The 25767-nt window shown below is 44.9% G+C and overlaps 1 protein-coding gene across 4 annotated transcripts in view; it reads right to left on the bottom strand.

Moving 5' to 3' along the window:
- Positions 1-25767, bottom strand: part of DCC (DCC netrin 1 receptor) — a 1040152-nt gene that overhangs the window by 523528 nt on the left and 490857 nt on the right. The gene's annotated exons all lie outside the window — the stretch shown is intronic.

The following is a 25767-nucleotide window of genomic DNA, read 5'->3' as shown; positions in this document are numbered from 1 at the left end:
TGGAGTCATACTGTGGCATCACCTGGAAAGCAGTGGTGGCTGGTGCTCAAATTTTTTGGGGGGGCGCAAACAGAAAAATGTAATAGGCATTGCTTTGCGGCAAAAAACGCTGTAAAAATTGCGTGACTTTGAGGTCACAAAAGTGTGAAAGGGGCCTTCAAAAAATCAAGATATAGTATTCCCCCTTCAATGCAGAGTGACCAGCATGCCCCCTTTCAATGCAGAGAGACCAGCGTGCCCCCTTTCAATGCAAAGTGACCAGCGTGCCCTCTTTCAATGCAGAGTGACCAGCGTGCCCCTTTCAATTCAGAGTGATCAGCGTGCCCCCTTTCAATGCAGAGAGACCAGCGTGCCCCCATTCAATGCAGATTGACCACAGCGTGCCCCCTTTCAATGCAGAGAGACCAGTGTGCCCCCTTTCAATGCAGAGAGACCAGCGTGCCCCCTTTCAATGCAGAGTGACCAGCGTGCCCCCTTTCAATGCAGAGAGACCAGCATGCCCCCATTCAATGCAGATTGAGAACAGCGTGCCCCCTTTCAATGTAGAGAGACCAGCGTGCCCCCTTTCAATGCAGAGAGACCACAGCGTGCCCCCTTCAATGCAGAGAGACCATCGTGCCCCCTTTCAATGCAGTGACCAGTGTGCCCCCTTCAATTCAGAGAGACCATCGTGCCCCCTTTCAATGCAGTGACCAGCGTGCCCCCTTTCAATGCAGAGAGACCATCATGCCCCCTTTCAATGCAGTGACCAGCGTGCCCCCTTTCAATGCAGAGACCAACGTGCCCCCTTTCAATGCAGTGACCAGCGTGCCGTGCCCCCTTCAATGCAGAGAGGCCAGCGTGCCCCCATCAATGCAGTGACCAGCGTGCCGTGCCCCCTTCAATGCAGAGAGACCAACGTGCCCCCTTTCAATGCAGTGACCAGTGTGCCGTGCCCCCTTCAATGCAGAGAGACCAGCGTGCCCCCATCAATGCAGTGACCAGCGTGCCCCCATCAATGCAGTAACCAGCATGCCGTGCCCCCTTCAATGCAGAGAGACTTACCTGCAGCGGCGGCTTCTCCTCAGTCCCCCGTGTCTCCTCGAGTCCTCCCGCCTCCTCCTCGGCCAAAGGCATGCATTCACCTTTAGGCCAATCAGGAAGCGGGTCTAGGACAATCCTGGTCCTGGATAATGCATCCCTTCTTGGTGGTGGGCCCATGACACCCTGCCCTCTCAGTATCTCCTCATACTTTCAGGTTGAGTGACGTTAAATGTTGTTCAACCTTGCAGACTGAGGGCGTCTAGTTCATTACTACAGGGTACGGCACTGGGTTATAGATGAGTATTGCAGCCTGAGCTGCTTTCTTTTTATTTTTAATACCAGCAGAAAGTCCGTTTTAATAAATAGTTTGACTTTAAGTGCTTTTCTCTTTAAGGCAGGTCTACTGCTCGGATTGGACCTTTCTTAAAATAAAGCAGTTTCTATGAGGTTAACTAAACTGTAACGGCTGGGTTCACATTTGTGCGGCTGTAGTTTCGTGCCTGCCTGGGGTACGGTGCGTCCCTGTTTACCAGTTCAGGTGCGATTCAGGTCTGAATTTTTCCCTGAATTTGCACCTGAACCAGGCACAAACACGCACGGGATCGTTTAGCAATCTGCTCTGCGTACGCCCCGGACCTGAGTAAACTGGCTCCATTGAAAGCCGGTCACACCCACATGTCATGCAAATTGGATGTGGGGAAACCCAGCCTTAGGCAGAAATATTGATCACAATGCCCTACAGGTATATACAGCTGACCACTAGAGGCAGCGTTTGTATATATGTAAATAGAACAAGTAAGTGCAAAAGTGGAGTAAACAGTTGTTTTAATGTCAATTTTACAATAGTAGCCTACACCGTAAACTCTCTAGAACTATATTCAAGTGTCCCTTTAGAAGTTTGTGATTATACAGCATAGGAAATGCATTGATACACATAGAAGAGTAAGAAAATGCTCATATACAGTATATACCCTAAATGAGCCCCCCAATTTGGGCTCAGAATGGGTTTCATTGCGAATGGTCAGAATTAGGGTTGAGCGGACACCTAGATGTCCGTGTTCGACGGGTTCGGCCGAACTTTAAAAAAAAGTCCGGGTCCGTGTCCCGGACTTTTACCGAACTTTTCCCGGACACCGAACCCCATTGAAGTCAATGGGGACCCGAACTTTAAGGCACTAAAATGGCTCTAAAACACCAAAGGAAAGGGCTAGAGTGCTGCAAATGGCAGCAAAACGTAATTAAGAGCATGGCAAGTGCTCTGCAAACAAATGTGGATAGGGAAATAACTTAAAACAACAAAAAAAAACAGAAAAATAAAACAATGTTCTTCTTCTTTTCTGAAGGACGAGGCCCATATGGAGTAGGAGGGAGGTTGAGGTGGTGGTGGATGTGGCGGTGACATAGGCGTGCGCACAGGGTGTGCTGGGTGTGCCTGGGCACACCCTAATCACCTAGGGCACATAGCATTGCCAGTGAGGAGATGGGAAAGATCTCCCTGGGACCTGCTCTGCTCTATTTCTCCTTGCCTACAGGTACATGGCCCCGATACATTACTCTCCCTGCTGGCAAACACATGCATGTGTATTTCAACTTTGGGGTGCACACCTTAATGCAATAGGCTGCGCACACCTATGGGCGGTGTAGGTGGAAGCGGCGGTGGAGGAGGACCAGGGCCGGATTAACAGCATCATGGGCTTGGTGCTGAGGATTTTGAAGGGCCTTAGGGCCGTGCCTTGCCATGCACCCAGAGGAGGAAGGGTGCAGCCATGCATGCCTAATTCAACATGGGATGCTGTCTCTGAAGCCCATAAACACATCAATGCATCGCCAACTGTCCCTCCTTGTCCGGCCTTCACGCTGTGTGGGGAGGTTCTGAGGGTGCTGCCTGGGGAAGCGAGCATAGAAGCCAGACTTCTGTGTTTACAAGTGACAGAAGAGCGGTAACAGTGAATATGGCCAACCCGGGGCCTATATAAAAGGTAGGGGCCTGGAGCTGCAGCTCCAATAGCCCCTACATTAATCTGGCCCTGAGGAGGAGGACGAGGTAGCCAACACTGCTTCTTTTCACAAATTTTAAATGAGGGTACACCCCAAAAGAGTGAGAAAGAGCAAAAATGGAACAATGGGTGGGTAAGGTCGGTATCCATTGCTATTCTGCATAAGGTACGGAAAAGTCCCGTGGGATCCATGCCTGGTTCATTTTAATGAACGTGAGCTTGTCCACATTGTCTCTGGACAGGCGGCTGCGCTTGTCTGTTATAACGCCCCCAGCCGTGCTAAATACCCGTTCAGATAATACACTGGCTGCAGGGCACGCCAGCACCTCCAAGGCGTAAAGGGCAAGCTCAGGCCATGTGCCCAATTTGGAGACCCAGAAGTTGAAGGGGGCAGACCCGTCATTCACTACATGTAGGCGTGTGCACACATACTGCTCCACCATGTTGGTAAAATGCTGCCTCCTGCTAAGACGTTCCATCTGAGCTGCTGGTGCTGCTGTTTGTTGTGGCGTGCTGACAAAGCTTTTCCACATTTCGGCCATGCTAACCCTGCCTTCTGAGGTGCTGGCGGTGCCCTGGTTGCGTTGGCGACCTCCTCCTCCTCCTCCTCTGCCTTGTGCTTCCACTGTGGCCCCGCTGTCAGATGGGAATGCCAGCAGCATGGCGTCTACCAGCGTGCGCTTGTACTCGCGCATCTTGCGATCGCGCTCCAGTGAGTGAATTAAGGACAGTACGTTGTCCTTGTAACGGGGATCCAGCAGCGTGGCCACCCAGTAATCAGCACAAGTTAGAATGTGGGCAACTCGGCGGTCGTTGTGGAGACACTGCAGCATGTAATCGCTCATGTGTGCCAGGCTGCCCAGAGGCAACGAAAGGCTGTCCTCTGTGGGAGGTGTATGGTCCGTGTCCTCTGTATCCCCCCAGCCACGCACCAGTGATGGCCATGAGCTGGCCTGGGTGCCACCCTGCTGTGAACATGGTTCCATCTCCTCCTCCAGCTCCTCCTCCTCCTCATCCTCCTCATCCTCCAGAACTGTGCCCCTGCTGGACAATTGCGTCCCTGGCGTTTGCGTGTGCAGGAACCCACCCTCGGAGCCCCTTGCGAATGACTGCCCTGAAAGCCTTGGAAATGTTACCTCTTCATCCTCCTCCTCCTCCTCATCCTGTGCCACATCCTCTTCCATCATCGCCCGAATTGTTTTTTCAAGGAGGCATAGAAGTGGGATAGTTAAGCTGAGAACGGCGTCATTGCCACTGGCCATGTTGGTGGAGTACTCAAAACAGCGCAACAAGGCACACAGGTCTCGCATGGAGGCCCAGTTATTGGTGGTGAAGTGGTGCTGTTCCGCAGAGCGACTCACGCGTGCGTGCTGCAGCTGAAACTCCACTATGGCCTGCTGCTGCTCGCACAGTCTTTCCAGCATGTGCAAGGTGGAGTTCCACCTTGTGGGCACGTCACATATGAGGCGGTGAGCGGGAAGGCCGAAGTTACGCTGCAGCGCTGCCAGGCGAGCAGCAGCAGGGTGAGAACGCCGAAAGTGCGCACAAACGGCCCGCACTTTCTGCAGCAGCTCTGACATATCGGGGTAGTTTTTAAGGAACCTCTGCACCACCAAATTCAGCACATGCGCCAGGCAAGGGATGTGCGTCAAACCGGCTAGGCCCAGAGCTGCTATGAGATTTCGCCCGTTATCGCACACCACCAGGCCGGGCTTGAGGCTCGCTGGCAGCAACCACTCATTTGTCTGCTGTTCCATGCTCCTCCACAACTCCTGCGCGGTGTGTGGTTTGTCCCCCAAACAGGCAAGTTGTAAAACTGCCTGCTGTCGTTTACCCCTGGCCGTGCTGAAGTTGGTGGTGAAGGTGTTACGCTGTCCGGATGAGGAGGCGGTAGAGGATGAGGAAGCGGAGTAGGAGGAGTTAGGAACAGGAGGCAAACTGAAGCGCCCTGCAATCCTCGGTGGTGGAAGGACATGCGCCAAATTGCTATCCGCCTCAGGCCCATCCGCCACTGCATTTACCCAGTGTGCCGTTAGGGAGATATAACGCCCCTGACCGTGCTTACTGGTCCACGTATCCGTAGTTAGGTGGACCTTGGCACAGATGGCGTTGCGCAGTGCACACCTGATTTTTTCCCCCACTTGGTTGTGCAGGGAAGGGATGGCTTGCCTGGAAAAGTAGTGGCGGCTGGGCACGACGTACTGTGGGACAGCCACCGACATAAGGTTTTTAAAACTGTGCGTCTCCACCAGACGGAATGACAGCATTTCAAAGGCCAATAATTTTGAAATGCTGGCATTCAGGGCCAGGGATCGCGGGTGGGTAGGGGGGTACTTCCTCTTCCTCTCAAGTGTTTGGGAGATGGAAAGCTGAACGCTTCCACGGGACATTGTGGAGATGGTTGTTGGTGACCCAGGTGGTGGTGTTGCTGACAGATCGTCTGTTTGCGGGGTGGCAGGTGCCGGTATCACTACAGATGTGGCTGGAGCGGCCGAGACTGCAGCAGAAGAGGAAGCAGGATGAGCCAGAGACGTTTCTTGGTTTTGAAGGTGTGTACTCCACTGCAGCTCGTGCTTTGCACTTAGATGCCTGATCATGCAGGTTGTGCTCAGGTTGAGAAGGTTCATGCCTCGCTTCAAGCTCTGATTGCACAGGGTGCAAACCACTCGTGTCCTGTCATCAGCACATTTTCTAAAGAACTTCCACGCTAGAGAACTCCTTTGAGCTGACTTTGGTGCGCTCGTTCCCTTGCTGCGTTGGGCAGTAGCGGGCGTAGTGTCTAGGGCACGGCCGCTCCGCTTCTGCACCCTGCTCCCTCTTCTGCTGTGCTGGTGGCTCTGTGCGACCACCGCCTCTTCCTCCAAACTACTCAGTTCACCTGCATGACGTTCATTCCATGTGGGGTCGAGGACCTCATCGTCCTCCACATCATCTTCCACCCAGTCTTCACCCCTGCCCTCCTTGTCGGTCTCCACAATGCTGAACGCCGCAGCAGTTGGCACCTGCGTTTCGTCATCATCGGAGACGTGCTGCGATGATCCTTGCATGTACTCATCTTGAGAAATAAGTGGTTGGGCATCGCTGCACTCAATCTCTTCCACTTCTGGGGCAGGGCTAGGTGGATGGCCCTGGGAAACCCTGCTGACAGAGTCCTCAAAAAGAATAAGAGACTGCTGTATGGCTTGGGGCTCAGACTGCTGGCCTGATTTGCAAGGGGGTGAGGTGAAAGACGGTTGGACATTGGCTGCAGGTGCCAACTCTGACCTTTCTGCAGTAGACTGGGTGGGAGACAATGTGAAGGAACTGGAGGCACTGTCAGCAGCAAACCAATCTACTATCGCCTCAACTTGTTCTGGCCTCATCACTTCTAGGGGCGTTTGATGCCCTACCAAATACTGATGCAGGTTCTGTCGCCTACTCACACTTGAGGAAGGTGTTTCACTTGTGCGTGTAGCTGGCACAGATCGACCATGTCCTCTCCTTGCAACAGGAGCTCTACCAGCAGCACCACGACCCAGGCCACGGCCCTTATTTGACGGTCTCCTCATATTTCTGTAATTTAAGATCTTGCCCTAGAAAGGTTTTTATTGAATAGCGGAATAGAAAATATGATCCAAAAAAAGTGTATGTATATCACACGTACACAACCACACTAGGCCCCAATTACTATTGTTTGTACCCCTAAAAGGCTAGATGAGGAGTAGGGGGAGTATGGAACAGGCAGCACCCTCAAACCTTCAGAAGTATGAGATGAACCCCAACAACTTGGAAAGGTGGATCTCTCTCACACGTACCGACACAGACTATCCCGCAATTCAATTGATCCTCAAAGGTTTTTATTGAATAGCGGAATAGGAAATATGATCAAAAAAAGTGTATGTATCTCGCACGTACACAACCACACTAGGCCCCAATTACTATTGTTTGTACCCCTAAAAGGCTAGATGAGGAGTAGGGGGGGTATGGAACAGGCAGCACCCTCAAACCTTCAGAAGTATGAGATGAACCCCAACAACTTGGAAAGGTGGATCTCTCTCACACGTACCGACACAGACTATCCCGCAATTCAATTGATCCTCAAAGGTTTTTATTGAATAGCGGAATAGGAAATATGATCAAAAAAAGTGTATGTATCTCGCACGTACACAACCACACTAGGCCCCAATTACTATTGTTTGTACCCCTAAAAGGCTAGATGAGGAGTAGGGGGGGTATGGAACAGGCAGCACCCTCAAACCTTCAGAAGTATGAGATGAACCCCAACAACTTGGAAAGGTGGATCTCTCTCACACGTACCGACACAGACTATCCCGCAATTCAATTGATCCTCAAAGGTTTTTATTGAATAGCGGAATAGGAAATATGATCAAAAAAAGTGTATGTATCTCGCACGTACACAACCACACTAGGCCCCAATTACTATTGTTTGTACCCCTAAAAGGCTAGATGAGGAGTAGGGGGGGTATGGAACAGGCAGCACCCTCAAACCTTCAGAAGTATGAGATGAACCCCAACAACTTGGAAAGGTGGATCTCTCTCACACGTACCGACACAGACTATCCCGCAATTCAATTGATCCTCAAAGGTTTTTATTGAATAGCGGAATAGGAAATATGATCAAAAAAAGTGTATGTATCTCGCACGTACACAACCACACTAGGCCCCAATTACTATTGTTTGTACCCCTAAAAGGCTAGATGAGGAGTAGGGGGGGTATGGAACAGGCAGCACCCTCAAACCTTCAGAAGTATGAGATGAACCCCAACAACTTGGAAAGGTGGATCTCTCTCACACGTACCGACACAGACTATCCCGCAATTCAATTGATCCTCAAAGGTTTTTATTGAATAGCGGAATAGGAAATATGATCAAAAAAAGTGTATGTATCTCGCACGTACACAACCACACTAGGCCCCAATTACTATTGTTTGTACCCCTAAAAGGCTAGATGAGGAGTAGGGGGGGTATGGAACAGGCAGCACCCTCAAACCTTCAGAAGTATGAGATGAACCCCAACAACTTGGAAAGGTGGATCTCTCTCACACGTACCGACACAGACTATCCCGCAATTCAATTGATCCTCAAAGGTTTTTATTGAATAGCGGAATAGGAAATATGATCAAAAAAAGTGTATGTATCTCGCACGTACACAACCACACTAGGCCCCAATTACTATTGTTTGTACCCCTAAAAGGCTAGATGAGGAGTAGGGGGGGTATGGAACAGGCAGCACCCTCAAACCTTCAGAAGTATGAGATGAACCCCAACAACTTGGAAAGGTGGATCTCTCTCACACGTACCGACACAGACTATCCCGCAATTCAATTGATCCTCAAAGGTTTTTATTGAATAGCGGAATAGGAAATATGATCAAAAAAAGTGTATGTATCTCGCACGTACACAACCACACTAGGCCCCAATTACTATTGTTTGTACCCCTAAAAGGCTAGATGAGGAGTAGGGGGGGTATGGAACAGGCAGCACCCTCAAACCTTCAGAAGTATGAGATGAACCCCAACAACTTGGAAAGGTGGATCTCTCTCACACGTACCGACACAGACTATCCCGCAATTCAATTGATCCTCAAAGGTTTTTATTGAATAGCGGAATAGGAAATATGATCAAAAAAAGTGTATGTATCTCGCACGTACACAACCACACTAGGCCCCAATTACTATTGTTTGTACCCCTAAAAGGCTAGATGAGGAGTAGGGGGGGTATGGAACAGGCAGCACCCTCAAACCTTCAGAAGTATGAGATGAACCCCAACAACTTGGAAAGGTGGATCTCTCTCACACGTACCGACACAGACTATCCCGCAATTCAATTGATCCTCAAAGGTTTTTATTGAATAGCGGAATAGGAAATATGATCAAAAAAAGTGTATGTATCTCGCACGTACACAACCACACTAGGCCCCAATTACTATTGTTTGTACCCCTAAAAGGCTAGATGAGGAGTAGGGGGGGTATGGAACAGGCAGCACCCTCAAACCTTCAGAAGTATGAGATGAACCCCAACAACTTGGAAAGGTGGATCTCTCTCACACGTACCGACACAGACTATCCCGCAATTCAATTGATCCTCAAAGGTTTTTATTGAATAGCGGAATAGGAAATATGATCAAAAAAAGTGTATGTATCTCGCACGTACACAACCACACTAGGCCCCAATTACTATTGTTTGTACCCCTAAAAGGCTAGATGAGGAGTAGGGGGGGTATGGAACAGGCAGCACCCTCAAACTTTCAGAAGTATGAGATGAACCCCAACAACTTGGAAAGGTGGATCTCTCTCACACGTACCGACACAGACTATCCCGCAATTCAATTGATCCTCAAAGGTTTTTATTGAATAGCGGAATAGGAAATATGATCAAAAAAAGTGTATGTATCTCGCACGTACACAACCACACTAGGCCCCAATTACTATTGTTTGTACCCCTAAAAGGCTAGATGAGGAGTAGGGGGGGTATGGAACAGGCAGCACCCTCAAACCTTCAGAAGTATGAGATGAACCCCAACAACTTGGAAAGGTGGATCTCTCTCACACGTACCGACACAGACTATCCCGCAATTCAATTGATCCTCAAAGGTTTTTATTGAATAGCGGAATAGGAAATATGATCAAAAAAAGTGTATGTATCTCGCACGTACACAACCACACTAGGCCCCAATTACTATTGTTTGTACCCCTAAAAGGCTAGATGAGGAGTAGGGGGAGTATGGAACAGGCAGCACCCTCAAACCTTCAGAAGTATGAGATGAACACCAACAACTTGGAAAGGTGGATCTCTCTCACACGTACCGACACAGACTATCCCGCAATTCAATTGATCCTCAAAGGTTTTTATTGAATAGCGGAATAGGAAATATGATCAAAAAAAGTGTATGTATCTCGCACGTACACAACCACACTAGGCCCCAATTACTATTGTTTGTACCCCTAAAAGGCTAGATGAGGAGTAGGGGGGGTATGGAACAGGCAGCACCCTCAAACCTTCAGAAGTATGAGATGAACCCCAACAACTTGGAAAGGTGGATCTCTCTCACACGTACCGACACAGACTATCCCGCAATTCAATTGATCCTCAAAGGTTTTTATTGAATAGCGGAATAGGAAATATGATCAAAAAAAGTGTATGTATCTCGCACGTACACAACCACACTAGGCCCCAATTACTATTGTTTGTACCCCTAAAAGGCTAGATGAGGAGTAGGGGGGGTATGGAACAGGCAGCACCCTCAAACCTTCAGAAGTATGAGATGAACCCCAACAACTTGGAAAGGTGGATCTCTCTCACACGTACCGACACAGACTATCCCGCAATTCAATTGATCCTCAAAGGTTTTTATTGAATAGCGGAATAGGAAATATGATCAAAAAAAGTGTATGTATCTCGCACGTACACAACCACACTAGGCCCCAATTACTATTGTTTGTACCCCTAAAAGGCTAGATGAGGAGTAGGGGGAGTATGGAACAGGCAGCACCCTCAAACCTTCAGAAGTATGAGATGAACCCCAACAACTTGGAAAGGTGGATCTCTCTCACACGTACCGACACAGACTATCCCGCAATTCAATTGATACTCAAAGGTTTTTATTGAATAGCGGAATAGGAAATATGATCAAAAAAAGTGTATGTATCTCGCACGTACACAACCACACTAGGCCCCAATTACTATTGTTTGTACCCCTAAAAGGCTAGATGAGGAGTAGGGGGGGTATGGAACAGGCAGCACCCTCAAACCTTCAGAAGTATGAGATGAACCCCAACAACTTGGAAAGGTGGATCTCTCTCACACGTACCGACACAGACTATCCCGCAATTCAATTGATCCTCAAAGGTTTTTATTGAATAGCGGAATAGGAAATATGATCAAAAAAAGTGTATGTATATCACACGTACACAACCACACTAGGCCCCAATTACTATTGTTTGTACCCCTAAAAGGCTAGGAGTAGGGGGAGTATGGAACAGGCAGCACCCTCAAACCTTCAGAAGTATGAGATGAACCCCAACAACTTGGAAAGGTGGATCTCTCTCACACGTACCAACACAGACTATCCCCCAATTTAACTGATCCCCAGAGGTTTTTGATTAAATAGCGGAATAGAAAATATGATCCCAAAAAAGTGTATGTATATCACACGTACACAACCACACTAGGCCCCAATTACTATTGTTTGTACCCCTAAAAGGCTAGGAGTAGGGGGAGTATGGAACAGGCAGCACCCTCAAACCTTCAGAAGTATGAGATGAACCCCAACAACTTGGAAAGGTGGATCTCTCTCACACGTACCAACACAGACTATCCCCCAATTTAACTGATCCCCAGAGGTTTTTGATTAAATAGCGGAATAGAAAATATGATCCCAAAAAAGTGTATGTATATCACACGTACACAACCACACTAGGCCCCAATTACTATTGTTTGTACCCCTAAAAGGCTAGGAGTAGGGGGAGTATGGAACAGGCAGCACCCTCAAACCTTCAGAAGTATGAGATGAACCCCAACAACTTGGAAAGGTGGATCTCTCTCACACGTACCAACACAGACTATCCCCCAATTTAACTGATCCCCAGAGGTTTTTGATTAAATAGCGGAATAGAAAATATGATCCCAAAAAAGTGTATGTATATCACACGTACACAACCACACTAGGCCCCAATTACTATTGTTTGTACCCCTAAAAGGCTAGGAGTAGGGGGAGTATGGAACAGGCAGCACCCTCAAACCTTCAGAAGTATGAGATGAACCCCAACAACTTGGAAAGGTGGATCTCTCTCACACGTACCAACACAGACTATCCCCCAATTTAACTGATCCCCAGAGGTTTTTGATTAAATAGCGGAATAGAAAATATGATCCCAAAAAAGTGTATGTATATCACACGTACACAACCACACTAGGCCCCAATTACTATTGTTTGTACCCCTAAAAGGCTAGGAGTAGGGGGAGTATGGAACAGGCAGCACCCTCAAACCTTCAGAAGTATGAGATGAACCCCAACAACTTGGAAAGGTGGATCTCTCTCACACGTACCAACACAGACTATCCCCCAATTTAACTGATCCCCAGAGGTTTTTGATTAAATAGCGGAATAGAAAATATGATCCCAAAAAAGTGTATGTATATCACACGTACACAACCACACTAGGCCCCAATTACTATTGTTTGTACCCCTAAAAGGCTAGGAGTAGGGGGAGTATGGAACAGGCAGCACCCTCAAACCTTCAGAAGTATGAGATGAACCCCAACAACTTGGAAAGGTGGATCTCTCTCACACGTACCAACACAGACTATCCCCCAATTTAACTGATCCCCAAAGGTTTTTGATTAAATAGCGGAATAGAAAATATGATCCCAAAAAAGTGTATGTATATCACACGTACACAACCACACTAGGCCCCAATTACTATTGTTTGTACCCCTAAAAGGCTAGATGAGGAGTAGGGGGAGTATGGAACAGGCAGCACCCTCAAACCTTCAGTATGAGATTGTGTTCACTGTACCCCACAAAGATTGAGTTCACTGCACCCCACAATGATTGTGTTCACTGCACCCCACAAAGATTGTGTTCACTGCACCTCACAAAGATTGTGTTCACTGTACCCCCCAAAGATTGTGTTCACTGCACCCCACAAAGATTCTGTTCACTGTACCCCACAAAGATTGTGTTCACTGCACCCCAAAAAGATTGTGTTCACTGCACCCCAAAAAGGATGTTGTTCACTGCACCCCAAAAAGGATGTTGTTCACTCCACCCCAAAAAGATTGTGTTCACTGCACCCCACAAAGATTGTGTTCACTGCACCCCAAAAAGATTGTGTTCACTGCACCCCAAAAATGATTTTGTTCACTGCACCCCAAAAAGGATTTTGTTCACTGCACCCCAAAAAGGATGTTGTTCACTCCACCCCAAAAAGATTGTGTTCACTGCACCCCAAAAAGATTGTGTTCACTGCACCCCACAAAGGATTTTGTTCACTGCACCCCAAAAAGATTGTGTTCACTGCACCCCAAAAAGGATGTTGTTCACTGCACCCCAAAAAGGATTTTGTTCACTGCACCCCAAAAAGATTGTGTTCACTGCACCCCACAAAGGATTTTGTTCACTGCACCCCACAAAGATTGTGTTCACTGCACACCAAAAAGGATTGTGTTCACTGCACCCCAAAAAGATTTTGTTCACTGCACCCCAAAAAGATTGTGTTCACTGCAGCCCAAAAAGATTGTGTTCACTGCAGCCCAAAAAGATTGTGTTCACTGCAGCCCAAAAAGATTGTGTTCACTGCAGCCCAAAAAGATTGTGTTCACTGCAGCCCAAAAAGATTGTGTTCACTGCAGCTCACACACAGAAAAATGGATGTGGATCACTGACACCTGCCTATCTCCAATCCCACACCACACAGCAATATCGATTGTAGTTTGTAGAACACAGTTTCCCTAAAATTCAGCAGACTCTGTCCCTAACAGGATTGAGAAGAGATCGTAGATCAGGATTGAGTGCAGACCCCACCCCCCACACAGCAATATCGATTGTAGTTTGTAGAAGACACTGACCCTATATAATTCAGCAGACTCTATCCCTAAAATGCCTACAACTCGCCCTGCCTAAACACTACGACCTGTCCCTCAATTCTATCCGGACACAAATGGTTTTTTCCTGCCTATCTTTCCCTAATCAGCAGCCAGCACGTTGATGTGTGCTCTGTCCCTGAATCTAAGCAGCATAATGACGCCGCTGCGGCTGCCTCGAACTTATAAAGACTTGGTCACATGCTTCAGACGGCCAATCACAGCTACTGAGACATTTGCAGGCATGGCTGGGATGGCTTAAGGCACACCAGTTAAACGATTGTTGATTGGCTGTTGAAAGCCCGCCATGAAAAGAGCGCCAAAGCATGCAAAACCCGGAAATAAAACGACCGAACACGGATTTTTACCCGAACATACAGTAAAGTGTCCGTGTCCGTGTTCGGGTACAAAAAATCCAATTATTCGGTACGAACACGAATAATACAGTCCGTGTTCGCTCAACACTAGTCAGAATATAAAGCTGGGTACATCAAGGGGTAATATAGTGGAGATACCAGTGTTACATTCTTCCTGCAAGCTTGGACAGTAGAGATGAGTTTGAGCATCCTCCAAACTTATCTCTAGCAGAACTCTGAACTTTTATACACCAATGAGCTGTGGGCCGGTTAATTCTCGAAACAAAGTTTTGGAGTGGAATGGGAATGACCCAGCCTGCAGGTCTCTGGGAAAAAAAGGTCACGTCGGGGTTTGGCTAGATACGAGTTGGAGGACACTTAAGCTCATCTCTTTTGGACATTTGAGGGATCACACAGCTTTCATGTTAGCTCTCAGAGAACAGTGATCGATCATTATACTGGCCCAGAATGTCTTTTATGGATTCGTTATATCTCATGCAGACCTGCAGAGGGGACTACAAGGGGCAGAGCAAACTTGAATCTTGAAGGGTTGGCCCCAAGGCTGCAGAAATCAATCTGATTGTTCCTTAGGACCATATTTCATCTCATAGCTCTTTGTAGCCTCATTTAATTCACAACATGGTTGTTTTGGCACCTTTGTATTGTTTGATGACAATGCAGTATAAGCTTTAACTCCCCTTTAACACAACGTAAAAAAAGAGACTTGGTTTTGAAATGAAATGAAATCTCTTACAATTTGCTCTCATGCTTCTATTCCCAGAGGAGGCTTGTTTTGCAGACGGTGCTGCAATGTATTATTTCGTACCTGGAAATCAATTCTAATCTGGAAACTGTGCACAGTGCTGCGACTTGGCCCGGGGTGTTGATAGGAGCCTATTGGGACAACCCATCTCTCCCCCCACTGCAGAAGGTATAATTATTAAGTAATTAAAGTTCACTTAATATAAATGCTTATCATTAAGAAGACAGACCTTGGAGTTCGAACATGCACAGCTAATAAATATTCAGAGGTTATAGACACAACTCCTGGGGGGGGGGGGGGCATTTACTTTTAGGCTTCATGCACATTGGGCTTAAAAAAAAACACCAGTTCCCTTGGCAGAATAAATATAGAGTGTATTTGTACACAGTTTAGGAGAGTTTAGCATTTTTTCTGCCAGAAAGCTCCAATCAGAAATGCAAGCCAGAAGGGGTTTTTTTCCTGTCTATAAACGCGGAGCTCAAAATATGACTGTAATCGTCCTAATGTGCATGGACACATAGGATAACATTGAGCTGCTTCTACATGCAGAACACAAAACTCATGTAGAAGCAGTCATTTTTAAGCCAGTGTGCATGGAGCCTAAGTGTTTGGCTGGGTATGAAGTATGGTTAATTAGCATTAAAGTGGAGTTCCGGCCACAAAATCAACATAATCGATTTTGGGCCATCCACTTGGTTTTGGTCACCTGAAAAAGAAATGGATAGTTACGATTTTTTTTGTTTACTGAAGAAAAATATACTCACCTTTCTTCCACTTCCTCCCTCTGCGGCCTCGGCCCGTGCCGTCACTTCCTCTTTGCATTGATTCCTGGGAGCTGAACGCAATCGATCCCAGGAATCAATGCGCCTGCACCGGGCCCGCTCGTCACTTCCGGTGCGGGCACTCATTCTCTGCAAAGCATGCCCAGAAGCTGTGGAGGGATGACGTGCCCGCACCAGAAGTGATGAGCGGGGCCGGTGCAGGCGCATTCTGGGAGAAGAGGACACGGAAGAGGATGCAGAAGAGGGACGCTGTGGCTTCAGCTGCCCACATCCGAGATGGCAGCGCTGGAGAAGAAATTTTCAAGGTAAGTATTTCTTCTAAAAGGTAAGTGTGACCCAGGACAGTACAGAGGCTATTCATTGTGGAATGTACTAGCCCTGACTATCCTGGGGGTATTTTTATTGAAAAAAACTTTTCATGGCCGGAACTCCGCTTTAAGCAAAAGTAGACTCATTTCAGTCATGTCCCTAACGCACGCACACTGAATAGAAGGCATCTAAGGACAAAGGACATTAAGCTTCCAGGTTTTTTTGTGTTCATTTTAAAGATTAAAGTGATTGTAAGGGAAAATATTTTATTAAAAAAAATAACAAACATGTTATACTTACCTGCTCTGTGCAATGATTTTGCACAGAGCAGTCCTGATCCTCCTCTTCTCAGATCTCCCACCCCTCCCGTTTGCCGAGTGCCCCATAGCAAGTTGCTTGCTGTGGGGGTACTTGTTCGTGCATGCTCCTGAGCTGGCTCTCTGCATCCATAAGACACAGATAGTTCAGCTCAGCCCCCCCCACTCCTGCTCACTTGATGTGATTGACAGCAGCAGGAGCCAATGGCTCCTACTTCTGCATCTCAGCCAATCATGAGGGTGAGACCCAGGAGAGCCTTGGGTCTTGTGCACATCGCTGGATCAGGATCGGACTTAGGTAAGTATAAGGGGGACTGAGGGGGGAGCTGCATACTGAAGGTTTTTTTACCTTCATGCATAGAATGCAAAACCTTCAGCCTTTATAACCACTTTAGTTGAACAAGCTAGAGCTGGAAGCTGATTGGCTACCGTGCACAGGAGGATCTCAGCTATGGGGAAAGACTACAAACATTGAAGTTATTCTCTCTGGAAAGGAGACGCTTGAATGGGGGTATGATAGTGAAGTACAAATACCATACTTTGATCCTAGCATAGGGAAATAGCTTTTTAGTGAAAGGGAATTTAAAAAGACACGCTGCCATTCACTAAAATTGAAAGAGAAGCTGTTTAAACCCTAAACTGCATAGAGGGCACTTTACTGTCAGAGCAAAAGGATGTGGAATTCTCTTCCACAAGCAGTGGTATCAGCAGGAAGCGTTGATAGTTTAAAAAACGATTAAATGGGCACCTTAACAATCACAACATACAGGGATATACAATGTACTATTGACATAAACACATACACACACTTACACACCACAGGTTGAACTGGATAGACTGGGTCTTTTTTAACCTTACCAACTATGTAACTATGCAATTATTTTACTCCCGCTGACACCAACAAAGGGGCTCATTTTATCCCACTGACACACATTATGGGGCTTATTTTACCCCACTGATACCAACCATGAGGCTTATCTTATCCCTCTGACACCAGCCATGGGGCTTGTCTTTTCCCACTGACACACATTATGGGGCTTTCTTTTAACCCACTAACACCAACCATGGGGCTTTTTTTGTTATCCCACTGACATCAACCATGGTGCTTATCGTATCCCACTGACATCAACCATGGTGCTTATCGTATCCCACTGACACCAATGAAGAGGCTTATCTTATCCCACTGACACTAACCATGGGGTTTATTTCATCCCACTGACACCAGCGATAAGGCTTATCTTATCCCGCTGACACCAACAAAGGGGTTTATTTTATCCCACTGACACAAAAGATGAGGCTTATCTTATCCCACTGACACCAAAGATGGGGTTTATTTTATCCCATTGACACAAACCATAAGGCTTATCTTATCCCACTGACACCAGTGATTTGGTCTTACTATACCCCCAAGGCTCACCTTACCCGTTATAATCTGACCATGCAAATTTTGTAATAAAAACTTTAGAGCTATTAAAACGATGTAATGTGAGGATCTACCTGAACTGTCCTATCAATGTGTATCCAATCAGGCCGGTCCTTGCATTACATACTTGTTGGTACAAGAAATTGCACAAGCAGATGGTAACATGCGTGGCAAGCTTTGCAACAACAACAGTGGGGCTCATTTTACTCCTTCTGACACCAACAATGAGCCTTTTTTTACTGAACCTTGCACCAGCAATTTGGACTTACAGTGGGGATACAGTGTCAGTATGCAGGGATAGGTAGGATTCACACTTGCCCTTTATTTTTCCTTACTGACCCCTAAAATTGGGGGGGGGGGTGCTTTCCAATTTTATTAACCAAAAAGACATCATAAGGTTTCTCTGCCAAGAAGTAACATACTGTCAACGGGGAGACATGGAAAGCAAGTGGGTCACTGACCCAACTGACACTTCGATGGTACAATTATAGCTGCTCTATCAATATAACTTTTCTTTTTATATCTTTATTTTACCAATTTTTTCTCTCTTTACCATCTATAGTTTTTAATTTCTGCTGTTCTTGATGTTTTTTTTTTTTTTTTTTTTTCATTCTTTATGTCTGCACATATATGAATTTTCTCACGTATTTCAATTCCAGTTTGCTTTAATATATTCCCAGCCTATTACCTCTCTTTGGCTATCTTTGTTTTTGCACATTGTTCAATTTAAATGACTGTTGATATAATCTGGATATTACCCCCCGAGGTTGATGCAGTCTTTCCACCAGGAAGCAAAATATATTCAAGAATTTAGAAGTCAATCGCGTGGCTGCCTCGGAAAACCAGCTCACCCCCCCATTTGGGGCTCACAGGCTCCGCGTTATTAGAATTAAATAGGGTCTTCATTGTAAAGGTTTGTGAAGCAGAAGATTCTGTGTAATTTGACAATATGGCAGTCTCCTGACCTGAAAGAGCCACCTCATCTCCATGTGTTTGAAGTGAAAGTAATTATACTGTAAGCCATAACAGCATGCAGTTGCTGAACTCAGGAAACAGGCCGCCGTGGCGTTTTCACAAGGGCCGTGTGGTGAGAATAATATTTTACAAGAAGGATAATTGACACTGAAGACTGGAGAATGACATTTATCATCTCACTTGTTATTAACTGATAATAATGTTTTTCAGGCAGCTGTTTTGGAATGAATTATTTATCAAAGAAAGAAAAAAAACAAGAATAGAGAAGATGCAGAACTCAGGAATGTTGTTGCAAAAAAAAAAAAAAAAAAGGAAAGAAATAAGTGATATTACCAAAAAATGTGCTAGCTTATGATAGTCGCGTATCGATAGGTCTGCAGAGAGTCATGCAATTCAAGAATCTGGCTATTCTGAATCGTAAACCGATTCTCTGCTACTTGGACAAAGACGCGTCCTTATTTTTAGGCAAATTAGATCATTTTTATTTTAAAACAATTTACTCATCACTGTCTAGCCAACGTTATTTTTTATGTTTGGAGGACACAGTAGGGAAGGCTTAGAACCTTTGTCATTTTTATATATTTATGTATGAAGGAGCCGAGCCTGTGACATCATTTTCGCGGCTGTCAGTGGAAGCGACTCGTACTAAAAGCTTTGCTGTTTTTATATCCTGTAAGTGTATTTCTTTAATGTTGGGGTGCAAATAAAAGTTTTAAATAGAGATATAGAATTATATATATATATATATATATATATATATATATATATATATATATATATATATATATATATATATATATATATATATATATATATATATAAATATATATATATATATATTTATATATATATATATATATATATATATATATATATATATATATATATATATACATATGTATATATATATATATATATATATATATATATATATATATATATGTATATATATATATATATATATATATATATATATATATATATATATATATATAAGCTTCACCAAATTTTGTACACCAGTTTTAGTAAATCATCCCCACAGTATAGTACTTAATCCAAAAAGAACAGAATTAATTTGGTTATCTCAGATATCTTCTGCCTTAATATATCTTACATGCAACATGTCATACTCATATGTGCCGTCACATAAAAGTAGAGAGGGAGGAGCCTTATAAGTACTATGCAATATTCAAATGTAAAGTTCATAGATTTGCAATTTTTTTTTAAGTTGTATTGCTAAATATGCAAAGTTTTTATACATTCTTTCTTTTCTTGAGATTTTGAATAAATTCAGTTTAGCACCTAAAAAATCAGCCTATTGGGCATTGTTAATTAATCTACGTCATCACTTACAGTGCAGGACCAGCAGGTGCTAGAAAAAGTAAAGTTGTGGCCCCTGTCTGCTTATCAGGAGGGCCTGATCTGTTAGCATCTGTCACATGCCTCCAGGTGTGATCTCTTGAGTGTGGGGAATCTCCCCACTGTATCCAATGAGGGATCTTGTTGGGCAGTGGAGGAAACCTAGCCAATAGCACACCAGGGTTTAGGACTGTCCCAGTGGGCAGGGTCTGCCTCAATGCACCCTGGGATTGGGAACAAATCTGTGGGGAGCATCTGACAGAGGGTCTTTTGGCGGGAGCATCAGTCCCAGGAGGAGGTGGCGGCTGTCTCTCCTTCTGTAAAGTGTGAAAGTGGTCCAGGCAGTCGGCCCAGGGACCAGAGGTTGAGCTGGGCTGCAAGGGATCCAGAGTTGCTGACCCAGTGGAGCTGCTGGGCAGAAATCTTCAGGAAAAACAGTATCGTGAGTACTCAAGAACTACCCAGGGGTCTGCCTAAGAGAGGGGACCACTCCAGAGAGGTCAAATTGGATCCAGCATCCAGCTAACCAGGAGTGCACAGTAAAGGGGATGCCAAGTAGTTAAACCCTGAAGTTGGGGAGTAAAAGGGGGCACCAGGAAGAGCCCTGAAGTGTTCAGCAATACAGTTTGCTCTAATGTCAGCTACCTCAGGAAGGAGTGTCTTGGGGAGCTTAAAGGGACTTTTCCTACAGTCAGAGGTGAAGTTCTAGTATCTGGCCTTGCTCAGGCCAGCATCAGTCAGCATTAACCAGCATCAGTCAGCGTTAACCAGCATCAGAGGAGCGCTAACATAACGCCAAGTAGCATTATTCAGTGTCCCTGCCTAATTCTGCATAGTTCAGTTGTTGGAGTATCCTACTTCTCCCTTCTCCCATCCAAGTTCTCAAATAAACCCTAAAAACCAAAGAAACTGGATTGGTTCTTGTCTAAGGTGCTCACACTTGAAAACATGTCTAAAGATACCGTTGTTGCTAGCGGTAACCCAGGGGGACCCGCACTCAGCCGCTCCCATGGGAGTAGGGCTACATAAGTGAGCACACTGAGGTCCCACCCACAACCTGATACATTAGAGAGTGCCGGCTGCCGGAAGGAATAGATGTAAAGCCGTGTTTTAATGCTACCTTAGACAAAAAAAAAAGTATTTAATCCTTAAAGTGCGGGTGAAGCCCAAAGTTCAGCCTTAACGGCAATCATTCTTTCTCTTTTTTCGGCAGAATCTGTATTTACTCAAGAAAATGAGAGAAAGCGAATCAATAAAACACGCCATGACGCTAAATAGAAAAATTGCAAATAAGTCAATTTATCATTCCAACGAAAGAAAATAAAAACCATTTTCTTTTAATGTATTTAGACTGAGATAACCACAGTAAAAAGCTAATCACTTTTGCCTGCGGTTGCCCTACAGGACAATGAGATGCAAAGTAGAAAGTTTGAATTTGAATGCTTAAAAGCGAATGTAATCCGCGGAATGTCTAAGACCTGCACGTGTCACAACATTAATTTAGCATGATGTCCCCCGGCACAACACACATCAGTACAGTATAAAGAAGTGGCATGTCCAGGATCTCTCTGCAAACCACTCTTCCTCTTTAGCTGTCAATCAAATGCCAATCAAAGAAATCGTCCTTTGAAGGGGATCCGAGATAGTTATTGTCCAGAATATAGACCGACTAAGCTTTTTGATTTGCTTATCCGCTAGCTTTACTATTTTCTGAGCCACTGAACAAGAACAAGTATGCAGACTAGAAGCTGTCAGAAAATAAACTCAAGTTTGCATCTTAAATCATTTAGTGTAATTTTAAAAGGGTTCAAAGTTGAATTCCAGTTATGGCAATTTTCACATAGGTACATTGGTCTAATTTGGACCAAAGTAACTATGCATATATCGTAGCTGTGGGATCCCTCCAATAGCTGGAAATCACTGTAGTAGGCACCGCTTCTACAGTGATCTCCACTAGCTTATGGGTCTGGTGCCAAGCAGCTGCCCTGCTGCACAGTTACATCAGTCACTCATTTGGTCCAAGCTGGACCAATGTAATAATTGCCATGGCTGGAATTTAGCTTTACAGGGGTTGTAAACCCTCTTTTTTCTTTTTTATAAAAACCAAACATGCCTATACTTACCTGCTCTGTGCAATCATTTTTCATAGAGCAGGTGATAGCCAGACCATTATTCTTGATCTTTAAGGATAGTCTACAGACGGGTATGGTGCCAGCTGATTGGAAAAAAGCCAACGTGGTACCAATATTTTACCACTTACCGCAAATCGATGTAGACCTACGTCGACTGCAATAAGTGGCTGTTCCTGGGTGATGCCTGCAGATAGAGGCATCATCCCAGTACCATTTTTTTAGAGCCGGCAGTCAGCTTTCAGGCGGTAATGACTGATGTGGCTCGAGAGCCGCTCGGTCATTACCCCAGCAAGCAGGAGGGGACCCCCCCCCCTCCAGCCGCCTTCCATGGCTCTGCCCAGGTCTCCTGTCCCACCGGGAGACCCGAGCAACCAGCCGGCTGGTTGGAGTTCTGATCAAAGCCGGATGCGGCTTTGATCGGGTCTCCGATGACATAATCCGGAGGCGGAATCTATGACGTCACTTCTAGGTTACTCTGCTGCTAAAGGTGCTGAATTTAAAAAGTGCTGTATTCAAAAATGCAGTCTTAGGCATTTTGAATACATTGAAGTGTAGTGGAGGGGTCTTTTAGACAGAATCCAAACAGGGAAGACCGCTCTAGGTGAGACTGGAATCAGGTGCTGGTCGGATCCGCAATCCAGGATAGCTTCAAACAACAAAAGGAATGACCGCACTTCCGATAAATTTCAAAAAAGGAGTGTCTTTATTCCACATCAATCGAATTGGCAAGTACAGATACACACTGTGAGTGCAGGACAATCGGTGGACGCGTTTCCCGACTGGATGTGTCGCTTATTCATCACCACATGATGAATAAGCGACACATCCAGTCGTGAAACGCGTCCACCGATTGTCCTGCACTCACAGTGTGTATCTGTACTTGCCAATTCGATTGATGTGGAATAAAGACACTCCTTTTTTGAAATTTATCGGAAGTGCGGTCATTCCTTTTGTTGTTTGAAGGGGTCTTTTAGACCCCCAATCCCTCTATAAAGAGTACCTGTCATTGCCTATTGCTGTCACAAGGGATGTTTTTTTTAAAAAACCTGTGTTAAAATTAAAAAAAATAAAATAAATAGGAAAAAAATAAATTTTTAAGCGCCCCCGTTGCCGTGAGCTCGCGCACAAAAGAAAATATATATGGAAGTAGCGCCCACAAATGAAATTGCTGTTCAAACCACACATGTGAGGTATCGCCGCGATCGCCAGAGCAAGAGAAATTATTTTTAAAAAAGAGCTACTCTCTAACTCTAAACTGGTAACTGTTAAAAATGTTTTAATGCGTCGCCTATGGAGATTTTTATTGAACATAGTATGTCGCCATTCCGCTGGTGTACGCAATTTTAAACCGTAACATGTTGGGTATCTATTTACTTGGCGTGACATCATCTTTCACAATATACAAAAAAAATGGGCTAACTTTACTGTTTAGTTTTTTTTAAATGCAGTGAAATATAATTTTTTTTTAAAAATGGCGTTTGAAAGACCGCTGTGCAAATACTGCATGACAAAACATATTGCAATGACCGCCATTTTATTCTTCAGAGTCTTTGCTATGCTAAAAATATATATAGATAGATAGATAGATAGATAGATAGATAGATAGATAGATAGATAGATAGATAGATAGATAGATAGATAGATAGATAGATAGATAGATAGATAGATAGATAGATAGATAGATAGATAGATAGATAGATAGATACAACATTTGGGGGTTCTAAGTAGTTTTCTAGCAAAAAATACTGATTTTTAACTTGTAAACAACATGTGTCAAAAATGGGCTCGGTCCTTAAGTGGTTAAGAAAGGGCCGAGATATATCCCGGGGAACTATAGGCCGGTTAGCCTAACATCAGTAGTCTGCAAGATTTTGGAGGGGATGTTAAGGGATTATATACAAAACTTTAGTAATGAAAACGGTATTATTAGTAGTAATCAGCATGGATTCATGAAAGATCGTTCTTGCCAGACCAATCTATTAACCTTCTATGATGAAGTGAGTTGCCATCTAGATAAAGGAAGGCCTGTGGATGTGGTGTATCTGGATTTTGCAAAGGCATTTGATACAGTTTGAAACAGTTCCCCACAAACTGTACAAAGTTTCCCCACAAACTGTACAAACTAAGGTACGTAGGTTGAGTACCTGGATAGAGAACTGGCTCCAGGGGCGAGTCCAGAGGGTGGTGATAAAGGGAGAGTTCTTAGATTAGTCGGGTGTGGAAAGTGGGGTCCCCCAAGGATCTGTCCCGGGACCAATCCTGTTCAATTTATTCATAAACGACCTAATGGAGGGGATATCCAGCACAATCTCGATATTTGCGGATGATACTAAGCTAAGTAGGCCAATATCTTCTATGCAGGACGTGGTAACCTTACAAGCGGACCTGAACAAAATAATGGGGTGGGCAACTACATGGCAGAAGAGGTTTAATGTTGAAAAATGTAAAGTAATGCACTTGGGTGTCAGAAGTACGAATGCAAGTTACTCGCTAGGGGGGGAACCTCTGGGTGAGTCTAGGATGGAAAAGGACCTGGGGATACTAGTGGACAACAGGCTTGGAAGTGGCATGCAATGCCAAGCCGCTGCAAGCAAAGCCAACAGAATACTGGGATGTATAAAAAAGGGGATTCACTCCAGAAATAAAGAGATTATTCTCTCACTTTACAAGACTCTGGTCCGGCCACATCTTGAATATGCCGTCCAGTTCTGGGCACCGGTCCTCAGGAAGGATGTGCTGGAACTGGAGAGAGCCAGAGAAGGGCAACAAAAATAATTAGGGGAATGGAGGGCATCAGCTACGAGGAAAGACTGCAAGCACTGGACTTATTCTCTGTGGAGAAGAGACGATTGAGAGGGGATATGATATCAATTTACAAATACTGTATTGGTGACCATAGCATACGGAACAAACTTTTCAGAGTAAGGGAATACAATAAGACACGTGGCCACTCACTAAAACTAGAAGAACAGTGGATTAACCTTAAACTACGTAAGGGGTTCTTCGCTGTCAGAGCAGTAAGGATGTGGAATTCTCTTCCACAAGCAGTGGTATCAGCAGGGAGCATCGATAGTTTCAAAAAGCTATTCGATGGGCACCTTAAAGACCGCAACATACAGGGGTATACAATGTATGGTTAACAGCAAACACACACGCACATCATAGGTTGAAGTGGATGGACTGGTGTCTTTTTTCAACCTCACTAACTATGTAACTTGTTACTTAAAATGTTAAATATTGAATTTAGAAAAAAATAAAAAATACAAAGATGAAATAACCCAAATATATTTTGTATTTCATATATTCAGTATTTCATCTGCGAGTTTAGCTGTTTGCTTGGAGTTCAACTTTAGCATTTTACATTTCATAACCAGCAGATGAGCCTCATGCATGTTCAGGTTATCACGATCATATCTAATAACTCCAACTTCAAAGTAATGTCGAAGTTTTAATTGAGCTGGAAGTTGTCCTCATCACAGGGGCCCCCTGTGGATTTCAATTATTCTAATAATTACAGAACTAAGTTTTCTCTTCTGCTTATCTCTTCCAATTGCTTTACAAAATGGTTATGGATGCCATAGTTTTACAATATAATAGAGTTGGTGACATTAACTGGGTATAACTCTTTGAAGCTTTGATATCATCCAGCGGGATGGGTGGTTTGGCTATTGCTTGATGAAAATGTCATCTAAACACAGGCTACAGAGCAAAACAAAATATCTTGTTATTTAGCTTGTGAGGCTAATG

The sequence above is a fragment of the Pelophylax lessonae genome, assembly GCF_965119305.1.
Source record: "Pelophylax lessonae genome assembly, chromosome: 1".
Lineage (NCBI taxonomy): Eukaryota > Metazoa > Chordata > Amphibia > Anura > Ranidae > Pelophylax > Pelophylax lessonae.
The sequence above is the reverse complement of the archived record's forward strand: the minus strand, read 5'-3'. Positions and strand labels throughout refer to the sequence as shown.